Source organism: Sebastes fasciatus, chromosome 14 (assembly GCF_043250625.1).
Source record: "Sebastes fasciatus isolate fSebFas1 chromosome 14, fSebFas1.pri, whole genome shotgun sequence".
NCBI classification, from domain to species: Eukaryota; Metazoa; Chordata; class Actinopteri; order Perciformes; family Sebastidae; genus Sebastes; species Sebastes fasciatus.
This window is the reverse complement of record NC_133808.1, coordinates 27437300-27455222: the sequence shown is the minus strand read 5'-3', so window position 1 is coordinate 27455222 and position 17923 is coordinate 27437300. Positions and strand designations below refer to the sequence as shown.

General features: G+C 36.7%; 2 protein-coding genes across 5 annotated transcripts in view; one reads left to right on the top strand and one right to left on the bottom strand.

The window, feature by feature from the left end:
* plcl1 (phospholipase C like 1) overlaps positions 1-17923 on the bottom strand; it is a 275924-nt gene that overhangs the window by 49705 nt on the left and 208296 nt on the right. The window lies entirely within an intron of this gene.
* Positions 13907-17923, top strand: part of satb2 (SATB homeobox 2) — a 57309-nt gene continuing 53292 nt past the window's right edge. For all 3 annotated transcript variants that reach the window (XM_074657609.1, XM_074657608.1, XM_074657607.1), the window contains exon 1: positions 13907-14601. The gene's annotated coding sequence lies outside the window, so the exon portion shown is untranslated. The remainder of the gene's footprint in view (positions 14602-17923) is intronic.

Here is a 17923-nt window from a genome sequence, read left to right as displayed (position 1 = left end):
GAAAACGCATGAAAAATGAGGAATAACTTTTCGTAAGATATACCTATATTGTATGAGGATTAGTGGTGCAACGGTTCAACAAGCCCACGGTTTGGTTTGCATTGCGGCTTTTGGATCACGGTTACGGTTCAGTTTGTTTTACACGTTAGGGAGAAGATAAACACAACCATTTCCAATGTGTTTGAACTTCAAAATATATAAATAGATGTATAGTACACAGATAGAACACTGATTTTATACATAATTTAAGACAGGCTACTTAATGGTCAAGTAGGCCTATGTTCAGCTAATTGCCTTTTCTATGTCCATGGCAACTCGTCAAATAATTAGTAGGCCTGTATTTAATAGTGGTGTAACAGTTCAACAAGCCCACGGTTCGGTTTGTACGTTATTGAACGGTTGGTTTGGTTTTGCATCCCTATATTATTATAAATCTAATAATATTGATACTTCGGTATTTTTGACAACACTAGTTCAGTGTCTCGCTCAAGAACACTTTGAAACGCGGAGTGATTAAAGGACGACCCGCTCTACCTCCTGAGCCACCGCCGCCCCAATGGGACAAAATGGGAATATTTTATAAAAGAGCGTGAGGACTGAGACGGAGGGTGTGAAGGAGAGAACGGCAGGAGCTGATCCATATCTAGTATCTGCGTCGTGATTATTTGAACAGCAGTTATAAAGCCATAAGGCCTGGTCCTGGTTCCTGAACATGTTGACTTTAAACCTCCCTGGACTATAAATAATAGCTGATTAAGTCTCTTCTTCTTTGGTTCCTTCGCTCTCTGCCTGTCGTACATGTCCAGCGCTCTGGCCCTCCATCACCATCCCCCAGCATGTTCTGTATTAGTGGGTCTTTGTTGAGTGTTTGAAGTATGAAAATTAAGGAGGTGGGTGGGCATCCGACCACCGTACTCAGAGGAGACCTGTGACGCACACAGAACTATCCTCTGACTCCATTAGCATACCTCTGCTGGCACCGCTACAGACGCCACGACCTCCTCTACAGCTCTCTTATGTGGCTGCTATTATATTTGTGTGGAGGCTCCACCACAGAAGTATCTGGAGGCTTAAAGACATCAAATCCTGTGAGATCCATCCGTGACTGTGCTGCTTTAAGGACTTCCATATAAAAGACTTATCACCAATAGAATCTGATTCAATATGTTGACAGTAAATAATCCATTTACCAAAGTCTGGCTTAAATACTGTTAGGAATATTTTAAACGGATGCTGTTTATTTTTACTCTGTCATATTTTCCCTTCTAAAAAATTAATTTGTTCATGTTTTCACATGCAAAATGTCTGAAAACCACATGAACCTTTGTGTGAAATGCTGTTTCAAGTGTAATATCATGTGAAATTGGTTGTTCAAATTGTTTCCGCATGTGACGACTTACATTTCTCATGTGAAACATTCGAAGATGTGTATATTATAAAACATGTAAGATGTGCAGGGCTGCAACTAATGATTATTTTCATTGTAGTATGAATTGTTTGGTCTATAAAATGGTGAAAAATGTTGATCAGTGTTTCCCAAAGCCCAAGATGACGTCCTCAAATGTCTTGTTTCGTCCACAACTCAAAGATATTTAGTTTACTGTCATAGAGGAGGAAAGAAACCAGAAAATATTCACATTTAAGACACTAGAATTTCTTTAAAAATTACTCAAACCGATTAATCAATTATCAAAATAGTTGGAGATTAATTTAATACTTGACAACTTATCGATGAATTGATTAATTGTTGCAGCTCTAGAGAAATGTTACATAAAATCACAAATTAATCTTTGTAACCAATATTTTTTTTACCTCCCAAAGCCTCCAGCCGTCAGCAACATGCACATACATGTGTATCTAAATTAGAGCTGCAACGATTAATCAATTAGTTGTCAACTATTAAATTAATCACCAACTATTTTGATAATCGATTAATCGGTTAAATGTCTTAGATGTGAATATTTTCTGTTTTTTTTCCTCCTCTATGACAGTAAACTGAATATCTTTGAGTTGTGGACAAAACAAGACATTTGAGGACGTCATCTTGGACTTTGGGGAACACTGATCTATATTTTTTCACCATTTTATAGACCAAACACAGCAATAAGAAATAATCCTTAGTTGCAGCCCTAATCTCGATCTCTCCGTGAACATTAGGGGATACAGAGAGCAGCAGTGGGGCCATTTGGGCTCCCGTCCTCCCTGCAGCGGGATAACATTTCACCAGTTTAGATTAGTCCACTCAGAGCCCATCAACACATGTGGAAGTGACCCTCAGACGCCTCTCGCAGGCTAAGCAGTGTCTGTGTGTGTGTGTGTGTGTGTGTGTGTGTGTGTGTGTGTGTGTGTGAGAGAGACAGAGGAAGTGCACGGACCAGCTGATGCAGTGTGTGCTATGTTAACCCGTCCAAGGGCAGCATAGCAATAACAAACACAAGATCACAGCAGCGAGCTCACCTCTGACCCTGCAGCCTCCGCACAGCCGGCCAGATCATTATCGCTCTGACAGCCACTCAGGACGCAGCCAGCACACACACACACACACACACACACACACACACACACACACATACATTCAGACGCACTAAATACCAGTATGGGTGTCCCTCAATGCATGTTTTCAATCATTGACTCCCTTTAGAGAAATCAAAGGGATTTACTTTGAGAGACAAAAGCTTCCTCATTGGTGTCTGACAGTAAATGATTGACATTTAACTTTTGAATGCATTGGTCCCACCCACCCTGTGGGGGGACCTGCAAAGTGAAACCATCCACCATCCCCGCACCCTTGTTTACCCACAAGGCCGTTTGCTCGTCTGCGTCCTACAGCGTTGAAGAGTCTGGGTTGTTTTGGGGGAATTTGTGACGCCGACAGACGTTTCCAGAAAGCTTTGGGGAGCAGCATGCTTCATGGTAGGACCTGCATGTGTGTGTGTGCATGTTTGAATGAATTGTTTTTTTCTTGCTTCAGCATCTACCTGCGACCTCCCGTCATGGAAAATCTCCTCTTTAATATTTAGAATTTTTCCACCCCTCCTCCACCGGAGCCAACACTTTTAAACCGTATCAGTTTCCGTTTCCTCCAAACATCAGCCGGCTCCTTGACGTGAGTTCTCTCAGGTATAAGAGGCCGGCTGCCTGCTTATTAGGACAGACAGCTTGACATGGGGAGTGCAGGGTGACTCACTGTGTCAGCCTTGGAGCAAAGTGACCACTGGAAGTGGAACGGAGTTGAATTCGGAGTGACTTCCTGCTGTGTGTGTGTGTTTGTGTGTGTGTGTGTGTGTGTGTGTGTGTGTGAGAGTGAGTGTGTAACCTGAAATGATGTTAGAGCCAGAGAGCATTTTATTTTACTGGCACACTTTGTGACTGTCCTGTCTGTTCGCCTGCTCAATTTAGAAATGCTGTATTTTTGGGAGAGAAGCTGAAAATGTCACGGTATAAACAGTTGACTGGCAGAGAGAAGGTTTATTTAATTTGAGGCTGAATATTAAGGGCCAAGCTGCAAGAGGAATTAGGTTTGATGAGCCGACACCATTTGTCTGAGAAGCTTTGATACAACAGAGGTAGTTTGGTAGTGAACGAGCTTCTTGGCACGGTGTCCATGTGGAAGACAATCCCTCTGGCAGGTCAAGTAAACCCTGAACACTGAACACACTTTCCAAACATTCATTACAGAGACCTCCGCTGTTTTGTTGCTCGTGGGCCCCAATCAAACCTCCCCCCTTCTCCACCTCCTCCTCCCTCTGCAATTTTTCTCAAATGAGAATTGAATTTCTTTTTCAAAGTGTTTATGTTATCATTTGTAAATCTTACCAGAAGTGGACCATGAGGCACAAGAGGGGAACTCATACACAGTTTAATGAAGTATTTACAGATAATTCCAACTGTCAAATACTTGTGCCCAATGACATAGTGCAGAGTGCTGACGCTCACAACCGCCTCCCTCTCTCTCCAAAACTCCCTCCTCGTTAAGCAGGCGGATTTGATTTCAGGTAAGACGTTATTGGGAGGAAAAGGAGGCTGCGGGGGCCGCCAGCGAGGGCCACGGCTTTTACCGAAAGGAAAACAATCCTCTGTGGTGCGTATCGGAGCTCAAAGGGCCCAGACGTTGAGAGGCTGAGATAGGCATAAGGACATTAGAGCTGATAGACGCACATTTGCTCTGGAAATAAAACTCCTGCAGATTGTGTTGGACTTTTAAGGTTACTGTTGAGTCTATTAAATGCTTCTGGCTTGACCTTTTCTCGCACATTTGTGCATCTAAAATGAAAAGAAATGAAGCTTAAATCAGGCTTGGAATTCTTTGATATTCTATTAATCACCATTTTCTAATATGCCACCTTTAATTAAAGGTTTATATGTTTGGAAATTAACTTTTCTGTCCACCTGCCAATGTGGATGGTAGATTCCACAATCTATCAGCAATAGATTACTATTGTAATCTTAATCTATAGCAGCCAGTTGCATATTTTGCCAGCATTTGGTTTGTGGCTGATGCTAATTTCCAACCCTGCTTCTAACTTAATAAATAAATAAAAATGAATATTAAAAATAAATAATTTACTTAATAAATAAAAAGCCACCAATAAGAACAAATTAGGGGTTGTAAAAAATCCTTTTACCTGTTTATGTGGTTAAAAATGCAGTTGTAAATGCTCATAATCCATCAATAAATGCTTAATAGATTGTTAAATAATTGATTTAGGTCCAGATCCTCAACCTTATTCTTATTAATGTATTATTAATGGCTTGTAACTGACCTGTAGGAAATCAATTAATATTTAAAAAGCCATTAGTTAAAACGTTTAGACTTTTTTATTAATAGTGTTTTATTCTGTTGGTGGTGCAGAAAAAAATAGGTCATAATTTAAAACTTCCAGGTCAACATTTGCACACACATCTTGCTTGATGGATTCTACAAAGTCATTATAATAAATATCAATAATAATATCAATATTTTTCAATTAATAGTCAGAAAATTGATTTTCAATATCTTCAAAAAATTAAAATTGTAGCCTATTTATTCACACAATAATAATAACAATAATAATTTACAATAAATAATTAGTATTAATAATGAAATGATTTCGTTAAAGGTAATTTTAGAGCTACAATAATCCGTGATAAAACTTTAAACTGGTATATTAGTATCCAGTCTGTCTCTGCAGCTTGTCGGTGAAGCAGCAATAATGGACTCGTGAGTCGTGACCTCTGCATGGAAGCAATTTGGGGAAAAGAGGTTGAAAGTGGCGTAAAGGACAAATTAATCCTCGACGGAAACGAGATACATCCTTTAAAAACAAGCCATTTGGAGCACTTTGGATATTAGAGCTGCTGCACACACTTACAATAATACTATCATGTATATTAACTGCTGAGAAAAACTCCTTTAAATCTGCATATTAACGGATAGAAATATAAAATAAGTCGAGTTCATAACCTTTTAAACATCTTATTTCTCGTTGATTCGCTCCAATCAGGCAAAGCAGCAAAAAAATGTGAAATAGGTGTTCTGCAAAAAATATGTATTTATTTTCGCTCCGGTTTTTGTTTAATAGTCTGTTTAGTGTCACACGTCTGTTGTTCGTTAAGAGTTCGTTACTTTCGTTTTCAATTAGAGCTGATTGATACCAGCACGAGCGCTTAATTTAGCGGAACACTGCAAAACGCAGAAATTAAAATTAAAAAAAAGTCAGTTTAAAAAAATTCAGCCATACCAGCATGCTATAATATAGCTTATTATTATTATTATTATTATTTTTATTATTATTATTATTATTATTATTATTACATTATTCGTATTATTATTATTTTTAGTGTGCGTAAAATAAACAAATGGCCCTTGTTAATCTATTATTTAATTTCGAATTATTATTATTATTATTACTTTATTGGTACTATTAATATTGTTTTCAGTGTGCGTAAAATAAACAAATGGCCCTTATTAATCTATTTAATTTCGAATTATTATTATTATCATTATTATTACTTTATTCGTATTATTAATATCATTTTTAGTGTGCGTAAAATAAACAAATGACGTTTGTTATTTTATTTTATTTCGAATTATTATTATTATTATTATTGTTATTATTATTATTGGTAGTAGCAGTAAATCTGCTAATTTTGTCGGATTTTATTGTGTTTAATGATGTTAATGTTATTAATTTAGCAATACTTTAGGCTATTATAATGCTGTTAATGTTATTTTACACCTGAATCTCTGTCCTCAGTTCAGTTTCTGTGATTCTGAGTGACTTTACTTCATATTTTGGCCTTGAAGGCTTTTTCTTTACGCGTTGTCTCACTCATCATCATCATCATCATCATCATCACTAGGCAGCAGTACAACAGAGAGCTCATGCAGCATTCACATGAATAAATTACGCACATGCACCGTGGAGTGAAATGTTGATATATGGGAGAGAAGGTTTGTCCTTCATCAGGAAATACCGAAGATAATTCAATTAGGATGATTCGTTTTTCGTTGCCTTTTATGGATCATTTGCAAACAGTGAAAGACAGTTAACTTTAATAAGAAATGCATAGAGACTCTGGCAGCATGTGGCTGCAAATATTCCTGCTTTTTCGCAAATAACACAGTGATTAAAATACTTGAAAGTCTTCCTGATATTTGTATCTAACGAGACCAGCAGGTTTGCAGGCCTCCTGACCTCATGCTTAAATCCTCATTGGTCCCAATTGGATCATTCTTACATCTGATTGATAAAAGTGAAATTTTTAGCCAAAATAGTTTCCATCCAATCATCATTGTTTATGAATATATATAACGCCGACAGAGAAGCTGGAATTATTTCTCACTTTTGCTAAATTGAGACAATTAGAATCTAATTCTCAAATGTATTCCCATAATACTAGACAGGCTAATCATCTTCACCTGGACATGGCCAGTACTCCATCAGATATCGTGGTGTACAAATATGGAACACCAAAATACATGTTATCAACAGCTCGTTATCCTTAGAACATTTTAAAAGGAAATTATCATCACATTTAATTAATGATGTCTAATTATCTTTTGATATGTTTAGATTTATTTCCTTTTCTTCTGTACTGTTTTCTGTATGTATTTTATTGTTTTTATTGGATTGTTTTCCACTGTTTGGTTAGGTTTTTCTGCACATTTTGTGTACTTCTTGTTGTTTTTTTAGCTTTTGTTGTATTTTTAAAATGATGTTAGCTTAGATCTTTCTACCTTTTTTTGTTATTTATTTTTTGTTCTCCTGGGGTTGGTGGGGGAGGTGGCTTCTTGACCTCTCCTGAAACTTTTTTTTTTTTTTTCATTCACTGGATTTTGTGAAGTTTTATATATTGCAAATAAATAAATAAAATAAAATTGTTTGTCAGGTTTATTGGTCATGATTTCATATTTCTTTTCTTTTTTTCTCCTCCTGACATTGGAGACTGTAAATTTGACAAAAAAAATCGTAACTCAAGGTCCACTTACTATCTTTTACTGGAGCTTTTAACTACATCTTACAGTCAATGTAGCTCAGTCTGTTCCCTACTTGGGTCACATGATGACAGCTGTGACTTCTTGACCTCTCCTGACACATTTTTTGTTTGTTTTTTTCATTGACTGGATTTTTTGAAGTTTTATATATGTGCAAATAAATAAATAAATTAAATAAAGTCAATTTAAGATATAGACATATAATTTAATCTTTTAGAATTGAGTTTTTGGCCTTCCTGTTGTTTTTTCCTGTTTTCTGTTTTCCTCTTCGCCACACAGCCGCGCTGTTTGCACAACTGACGCTTCTTCTTTCCTCAGTCAAACACTAACAAGGTGACAACTAAAAAAAAATCATAAAAACCACTTCCTCGCTGCAGGCACGTTACATAACTTATAAAAGATCATAAAAAGACGAACAATAGAAGCCAAACATCACGGAAAAAAAACATTTGTTTTTTGTCTTTTAAAAGAAACATCATCAAGATTCTAGAATGTTGATGATGTTTCTTTTTTTGTCTTTAAAAGAAACATCATCAAGATTCTAGAATTTAGGACGTGCGTAAATGTATTTAGAATTTAGAACGTGCGTAAATGTAGTTTATGTAAATGCACATTTTCCTCTTTTATAATGTAAATTCAAGTCTATGGTTATTTATTAATGTCTAATTTTTTTGCCTGATCCTATCCAGATGCATTCTTCTCTAAATTATTCTGCTGACTTGTTGAATTTTAAATGAGTTTTGTGCCCCTAGTTGTGCTCTGCTTCAAATCACATGCAGGGTCACTCTCTATAAATCGCTCTGCTCTTTGGATGTGAAATAAATAAAAGTGTGTTATTCTTTCTGTTGCTTTTTTATATTTTTGGAGTATAGGAGGAGGTTTATATAGGCGAGCCTCCAGGCCATGCCTCACACACACACACACACACACACACGCTCCTCTTACCTGTGCACTAAATGTGTTCTCAATAAGTGTAACTGATTCACATTACTCTCCAATCACTATCATGTTTGTCACAAGCTTCTTTTTTTTGTCACTTTAGTCTTTATTGCTTTCATGCATACACAAATAAAACACAAATAAAACACAACGAAACTTGCAACAGTGCAGCGAGGGGTTCAGTTTACAATTGATGATGCAGTATATACAGGGTTATTTTCTTATTAAAACATTTTCCAATAACTTACAGTATTGTCAATACAATTATACAGTGCTTATGTCTTTATTTCTATACCTAATCCATTTTTCCCATTTTCTGTTAAACTCATCTTCTTTCACTCGTAGAGAATAAGTCATTTTCCAGGCATCTCAGGTATAAAATGGAACATTTCTTGATGATTATATATCCTAATACCTCCTTTAAAGGTCCCATATTATGCTCATTTTCAGGTTCATACTTGTATTTTGTGTTTCTACTAGAACATGTTTACATGCTGTAATGTAAAAAAAAAAAAGCTTTATTTTCCTCATACTATCTGCTTGGATATACCTGTATTCACTCTCTGTCTGAAACACTCCGTTTTAGGGCATTTTGACAGAATTGCAACAAAATTTGCAACAGAATTGCAACAGAATTGCGTTGCTAGGCAACAGCTTTGGTCCATGTGTACTTCCTGTCAGCTGATGACATTCACATACACTGAAACCAGGAAATAAACTGGGACACACTTAGAATGTTTATGTTTAAAATTGTGTAAAGGATTTAAATATTGTATATTTGTGACATCACGAATGGGCAGAAATCCTGATAGCTTGTTTCAAATGTGTGTATTTCCTTGTGGATTGAGTGTTTAGATACTTTCACGGTGTTTATATAGGACTTAAGCCTGCTTTATAATAAAAAAAAAACATGAAAATCTCACTTTTTTATAATATGGGACCTTTAATACTGAATTCACTCTGTCCCAAAATGGTTTGTCACAAGCTTTAGGGACGCAGAATTACATCAATTATTCACAGCAGTCCTCCTGAATTTGTTTTCCATCGGGGCTATTTCAGGGATCAATATTTCATTCTTCTTCACGGCATTGTGGCGCGTTTTCCGCTTGTTTGGTCTCGTTCCTAGACTCCCCTCTTCAACCAAGAAATGGAAAAGGGATAAAGGAGAAGCAGTGAGAGTAAGTGATGCAGCTGAGGAGCTCTGCAGGCTTCAATAATTCACAGCAGATCTGCTGCTGCAGCCTCGATGTCTTTCTCTGCATGATGAGATGAACAAAAAAAACTGCACATGATGCAGTTAGTTAGTTAGCACAACATTTCTTTGAATAAATACAACGCGATGGTTTTTTCACAACACGCTGCTCTTTCTCTGCAGGATAAAGACAGAAATTAAGTTGACAAAATGAGGCTCCATTATATCTTTCCTCCTGATCTGAGAGGAATGTTTTAAATATTTAAACACGGAGGGAAAATGACGAGTTAATTCTAATTTGTGATATTTTAGTTTAATCTGGACTTGATTAATCAGTCAGATTAAATATTTAATCAAAATGCATTTTTTTTCGTTGAATGCACTGGATTTAGCAGAATTAAAAATTAACCACATGCATGATACTGAGAATTTAAAGGACCTTGTAAAGCAACAACAAAACGAAATATGTATGTGAATCCACCATGAGTGTTTCCAACAGTCCATTTAAAAAAAAAAAAAATTGTTTCAAATTTGTGGTGTCAGTTTCTGTTAAAACAAGACACAAACCAAGGTCACAACTTATCTTTCAAGTAAATTTAATAAAAAAGCATATATTAATAAGAAAAGCATCTTTAAAAAAAAAAAAAAAAAGTGTTTCCAACAGTTCCAGTTAATTTAAAGATAATTGCCTAAATAAACTACATAAGCCACACAGGTCACATGTTGTGTCCCCTTCCCTCCACCAAAGTGCGCAGTTTGGAGCTTAATATCGCCTTATCCAAAAACCACAGACACTTTGGGTTTAACAGCCTGTTACTATGGTGAGAAATAAAGCTTTAAATGGATTTTAACGCTCTCATTTTCAACCTCTAAAGAGCCCTTTACGATGGAATTAAAATAACTGCCAGAATCCTGCACCAAGGCGTGAATGTCACCAAGAGAAAATGTTTTAGAGATAGTTCAATGCGCTCTTTCTCTTTATTTATCATCGTCATTAGTCCTCCATTTATTTCCATATAAGGTACACATCACCCTCGAGCTGTTGCATGGACATCATCGTCACCTTCATTATCATATTTAATAATATTGACGAATGAGCATCGAGCAGCAGACTGTCTCTCAACCACCAGCTGCTTCCACTTAATTCTGACTTCGCATCTCTGCAGCGCTGCCAGGTGTCTGATAACCAACCAGGCTGCATTAGAATAAAAGGTGAGTTTAAGATGTTTTATAGTGACTTTTTTATAAAGTGTTGATGATGATCACGCTCCTGCTGTATTGCACGAAACTTAACTGTAAAGTGGTAAAGATAGTGTTTCTCTCTAAAGCAGCTTTCTGACGTGGTGAGTTTAGTCAGTAAAGGTTTAGAGTGATTTTTTATATAATTCTACCTGCTTGATCAAGACGACAAAACGTCCAAACAGCAGGCCCGTGCAGCCTTGAGTCCAGTGGCGGCTGGTGGACATTTTATTTGGTGGTGCTGTGGTGCCACATCCAATCAATTTCAGCAAACATCCCGGTATGATTTAATGCAAAAAAAAGTGAAGGTATCAAAAACACATTACTACTTTTCAGTTAAATAATTAAAAATGATTTTATTCCAACAGGAAGAGTAAATAATGCTTTAAAAAAAAAAACACAACAGTATAAAATGTACTCAGTGGTGGAATGTAACTTAGCACTTAAATACAATTTTGAGGTACTTTACTTGAGTATTTCCATGTTCTGCTACTTTCTACTTCTACTCAACTACATCTCAGAGGGAAATATTAGACTTTTTACTCCACTACATTTATCTGTAGTTACTTTACAGATTCAGATTATTAATACAAAATATAATCACATTACAATCAAATTGCACATATTACTGGGTGCATTCCATATTTAAAACACAAATATTGACAATTTGTATAATTTTTATTACTATTATTATTATTATTATTAGTAGTAGTAGTAGTAATGTTTTTTTGTGTGTGACTCAGGGAGGCCGCCACTGCTTGAGTCTCTTTCCTGGAAAGCTTTACTCGGATGAGTGGCGACGCACACACTTTTTGCGCGCTCTTTTAGTCGACCTCCATATCTCCCCATCCTCGTTTTGATCACCCAGGGGTCTCTGAAGCAGTAATACACCCCCCAACACCACCACCACCTCCTCTACCTCTTCTCCTCATGCTGCCCTCCGCGGTTCCTCTCATACCAACACAAAGCCAAACAGGCTTGGACGCATTTTACGCACAGTCACAGTCACAGTGTTGCAGACAGATGTTGCAGATGTTGCAAAACCTGTGGCTTCGCTCTTCACTGGCGTTGCTCAATTTGGTTGCTCATGCTCTCGTTAAAAAATGTGCACGAAAAAAAGACTCCCTTGTTGCAGTTTACCGTCAGGCCATAGAGACAGTAGTGGGACATGCAAATCTGAGCCTGTTAGTGACTCACGAAGGAAATCAGAAACAGGAATTGAGTTGCAGAGAAGTGAAGTTAAATATGCTGTGCTGTGTTAATCCACTGCAATGTGGCTTTATTTCTGTTAAAATAAGTTTATATTTAGTGCAAGTGCACCTTTTTTTCAGTGGTTTAAACTAATAATGATGCAGCAAATCACCACTTATCACAAAAAAGACAAGAGGAATGACTTCTTTCACACCTTCATTCACAAATGCATTAATTTAATTTCAATAGGCTACAAAATGTTATTTTGCATTCAGAAAACATTCCATATGTCAGTCTTTAGTGTCATTTGACCCTTGCCGACTTCCTTATTTATTAGACACTGCACAGTGTCATCTGCATATAGGCCTATATATAAAGCACTAATGGTTAATTGTTAATGTTGCTGATCTTTTAAATGAGGCTGAATTTGCATCCAAATGTGCACATACCTGCAGAATATAAGAGCACTAAATATGTCTCTGTATTTCCTGTATTATCTCTTTAAGCAGCAGCTACATGCTCAGTAAAACACACTGAGTGAACTGTGCGCTTGTTTGCGTTTTCTTTGGCATTTTGTGCAACAACACAGTGGTGACCTGGTCAGCTGTGCATGCTCGTGTGCAGCTGTTGTGTTCACTGTTGCTGGCTGACATGAAGCAGGAGGAAGTCACTGTCTGGGAGTCGGTTTAACTCCGAATATTGACAGCTTTCTTTTAGTTTTTAGATGTTTTTTATATATTTGGGGTGATGTGACCCATGCAGAAAAAAGCTCTGGTTTATCATTAACAGAGACACTGTTGCACTGAGGGCATCTAATAAAGACAAGGGACTTCTTATTAGGCTACTTATTAACATGTATCAGCTCATGGACTTCACCTTATGCGGATTATCTGCAGGATGATACCAACATGTGTGAAAGTATTAGAGAGGAGCTGATAAGTTCCTGCTGCGTAAAGCAGAAAACCTTCTGCTCGCAGAAAAGTAACAAGAGAGCTCTCTATCTTCTGTCTCTCTAATGTCAAGGTCTCTCTGATAGTCAGCTTCACATTATGGCCCCCAGAGAAGAAGATTCAGATATGATTTAGGAGAATTATTACGCAACTGTTTTATGTTGAATGGAGACAACATTTAAAGGTCCCATATTATAAAAAAGTGAGATTTTCATGTTTTTTTTCATTATAAAGCAGGCTTAAGTCCTATATAAATACTGTGAAAGTATCGAAACACTCAATCCACAGGGAAATACACACAGCCCGTATTCAGAAACTCTGCATCTGAAAACAAGCTGTCAGGATTTCTGTCCATTTGTGATGTCACGAATATACAATATTTAGACCATTACATAATTTTAAACGTAAACATTCTAAATGTGTCGCAGTTTATTTCCTGGTTGCAGTGTATGTTAATGCCATCAGCTGACAGGAAGTACACATAGACCCAAGCTGTTGCCTAGCAACGCAATTCTGTTGCAATTCCGTAAAAATGTGCTAAAACGGAGCGTTTCAGACAGAGGGGTAAATACAGGTATATCCAAGCAGACAGTATGAGGAAAATAAAATTTTTTTTTTAACATTACAGCATGTAGAAACACAAAATACAAGTATGAACCTGAAAATTAGCATAATATGGGACCTTTAAATATCTGAAAAGAAGGATTTAGTCGGGTATCTGTGCGTGGTGGCACCGCTCCAGATCTGGATCTGTTTCGAATCGCCTAAAAAAAAAAGTTTTGATGGACACTTCTATATCATGTTGTCCTATAAGCGAGATCCGGCCCACAAAATGCTTTCATGGGTCGGATTAGTTTCTTTGACGCCTCCTCTGCTCTCTCCCTTCGCCTCTCTCCTCTCTTCTCTCTCTCTCTCCCCCCTCTCTCTCTCTCTCTTTGTCTCTCCTCCCTTCTCTCCTCCTCCTCTCTCTCAGTCAGTGCGCCCAGTTGGCACATGCAGGAACGATTGAAAGTGACACACTCTGATTAGAAACCGGTTCTTTTTGCACCGACAAATCTCCCTATTTACTGTAACTCAGACGCCGGTTGCTTCTCGGTGAAGTCCGTGTTTTAGTGTTTTAGTGTTTTTTGTCTCCCAGGTTTGTGTTGTTTTCTTTTTTCTTTTCCAGCTGCGTCGCGTCATTTGTGCGCTTTTTTCCCCCTCTCCACCGAGGATGAAGCCATGAGTTCAGAGGAGCGCAGACTTGTGCCACAGCAGAGACGCGCGTTTTGATTTTGAGCTAAAAAGGAGGACAAAAGGAGGATAAAAAGTGCATCGAAAATATCAAGTTTTTGTGCGTCTCTCTTCGCCTCAGACGAGCATCTTCCGTCCACCTCTCCTCTCACTTTACGCACTATCCTCGCCTCCTCTCCACCTTCACCACTCCACCACTCCACCACCACCAGTTACTAACTTGTGGATCTCCGGTCCGGTCTCCAGATTGATCCGCAACCTCTGATCGTGATCCTCGTGTCTCCAGGAGGCGACTCACAGCCCAGCCCTGGATTCAATACTCCTGATCAATGGACAGAGCCTCCTCAGCGGCCAGCAGCGCTACAGACACGCAGTAAACAGTGAGTAAAATACTCCATTACAAGTAAAAGTCCTGCATTTAAAATCCAACGTAGTGCAGAAGTATTATCAGCTGATGTACTTATAGTATCAAAAGTGAAAGTACTCATTCTGCAGAAATTTTGTCTGAGTCTGAGATATTATGATAATATTAGCAGAGCTGCAGCAAATTATCATTTTCATCCACACAGACACACACACACACACACACACACACACACACAGGAGCTTCATCTGCTCACCACTAAAGATCCAAACTGCCTGGAAATTATCATGAAGTTGATATTTATATAGATAGATTTATGTGCTTTATTGATCCCAAATTGGGAAATCTGTGTTACAGCAGCAGGTAACACAATAATTCCCCAATTTGGGATCAATAAAGCACATAAATCTATCTGTATAAATATCAACTTCATGATACACACAGACGCACAGACACCAACATTATCTTATTTGGGAAGAGAGATGAGAGAATTAAGATTGCCAATCATCTGAACACAAAGGGACTTAAAGCAAAGGATGTTGTCAAAAATCTCGGTGATCTCAGCTTCAATAATCAAATCAGCTTTTTACCACCTTAAAAACAAAAAAAACTTATACTTTTATATTCTTTTATTCGTTTTTATCTTATGCACTTTGTGCTCTTTTATCTTGCTTTTATATATGTAAAGCACTTTGAATTGCCTTTGTGTATGAAATGTGCTATATAAATAAACTTGCCTTGCCTTCATCTGATCACCATGAAGTTGATATTTATATAAGATAGATTAATGTGCTTTATTGATCCCAAATTGGGAAATTATTGTGTTATCTGCTGCTGTAATACAGACTTCCTAATTTGGGATCAATAAAGCATATAAATCTATCCATATAAATTATTTAAAAAATGTATTCATTCAGTATTGGTGACATTGATCAACTAATGGCAAACTTTTACGTTGGATCAACGTCACTGTCCATTTAGTTAATACTATAAATAAACTATTATAATCATTATTTATTATTAATATTAGTTTTTAATGGATCTTATTATTGTAATACTAATATCTAAAATCCATCCAAACCATCTATTTTAATAACACAATATTAATAGTTATTATTTTCAAAATTAGCTTGTAATTATTCTATAATAATAGGCTACATACATTTTACTAAGGTTTTTACAAATTGAGTCACATTTGCTTATTGAATTTGCCCATGCATGATCAATTTCATCTCCTTGGCACTGAAGTAAAAATGTTTTTCCTTTACTATTAATATTATTTGTTACAAAATATAAGTTGTATTTTAAATATGCACAAGATGTAGATACGTCAATAAAATATATAATATGCTATAAATTATATATAATATACATACAAGTATATGTGCATATAAGTTATTAAATAACTGGAGCAGTTTATGAATATTTTGGGTTAAATATTTAAGCTGATGTTTTGCTCCTTTTTGGAGTGTTTTGATTTATCCCACTCATTCAGAATAATTTATACCCAAACTTTTAAGTTATATACGTGTTTATAGTCGTGTGTGTGTGTGTGTGTATTATATACATATATATATATATTAAAACACGGATAAGGTCACAATAGCCTAAATAGTTTTTAGATAACGAGTTAAAAATGCGTCACAACATCCACTTTGTGACTTTTTAACTTCTTTAAAAAATAATTAATGAGCCATTACTGTGAGAGGTGTTACTGGTGTTACTGGTTAACACGTGCATGTGTGCAGAGTTTAAATAAGAACAGCAGTTTTATGCACCTTCGAGCTGCCGGTAAACGGGACGGTATGATGAATAAAACATAACCGGGGAGGAAACAGAGAGGTGTCGAACAACAAAGCTGCTTTCTGCAGCTTTACAAGAGGCCTTTTAACCTCTGCAACACCTGGGACAGAAAACACTAAGCCTCGGAGCACAGATACCTTCAGACTGAGTTAGAAAACACTCAGAAATATCACAAAGCTCAGGTCTGATCAGAAGTTTCTGCTGCACGTAAAACTGAAAAAGGGGCCCCAAGCAAAGACATGCCCTATCTTTTGCTGGCCCTGGGTCGAGGCATTTTTTCTTCAACAATGGTGTCCTCGTAGTGTCCTCGTAGTGTCCTAGTAGTGTCCTCCTCATAGTGTCCTCGTAGTGTCCTCATAGTGTGCTCATAGTGTCCTCGTAGTGTCCTCGTAGTGTCCTAGTCCTTCAGTGTTGCTCCTCTCTGTCTTATGCGTGCGTAAAATAAGAAAGCTGACCAGATCTTGTAAATAGATTAATAACAGAAAGACACTGGAGTACTGTGCTTATTCAATCTTGTGAAGGGCTCATTAAATGGTGGAACATGGTCTCAAAAAAGTACAAAATGCAAATCTCCCTCAATAAATAATCCAAGGCTCACACACACCACACACACCACACACACACTCACACACACCACGCACACTCTCTCTCTCTCTCTCACACACACACACACACACACACACACACACACACACACAAAATGACCTTAAAATGCTAATTTTACACAATTATTGCCATGTAAAATAAAGGCATTTTAATCTACAGTGTGTCTTGGATTATTTTTGAGGGAGACTTGCATTTTGTACCTTTGAGACCATGTTCCAACCATTTAATGAGCCTTCACGAGATTGAATAAGATTAATAACAATATTTTGTATGTATTTGACAGTGATTTATCAGTATAAAAAAATTATTTTGTTTTTGTAAAAATTATAATCCTGCTACTTTTATCAATAAAGAATACTTATTTTTTACAGTTAGTTTTGTTAAAAGTAGCATTCAAAAGCTGTTAAAAAACAGATATTTAATGTGTTACATTATACAGATTTTTTTTTGTTTAAACACATTTCAATAATATTAATAGTGCAGCAAAGATCACATTGACATATCTGGTCTCTTCCTAACACCCTGGAAGAAGTAATAAAATATGCATAAAACTTATTAACTGACTACAAAGATACAATAGTCAGGACAAGCTGACGAAATTTTTCAAAAACCAAACTATCTAAAACCTCCAACTTACAATACACAGTCACACACAAATTATTTTTCATTAATGTATAATTAATCAACTGCTGTATAATCCCATGTTAACACAGAAGATCTGAGTGTTCCTGTCTTAAATGATTACAGTATTGCTGTTAATTTACAGCAGGATTTCAACAGTGTTAACCTGTTATTGCTAAAAACAGTGCTTTACTGTTGATACAAAAGAAAACCTGTTAAATTACGCTCATAGGCCGTTTTTTAACTGAACTATAATGCATTCTTATAAAACAGCACTTTACTGCTGATCAACTGTCTAAAGTATCGTC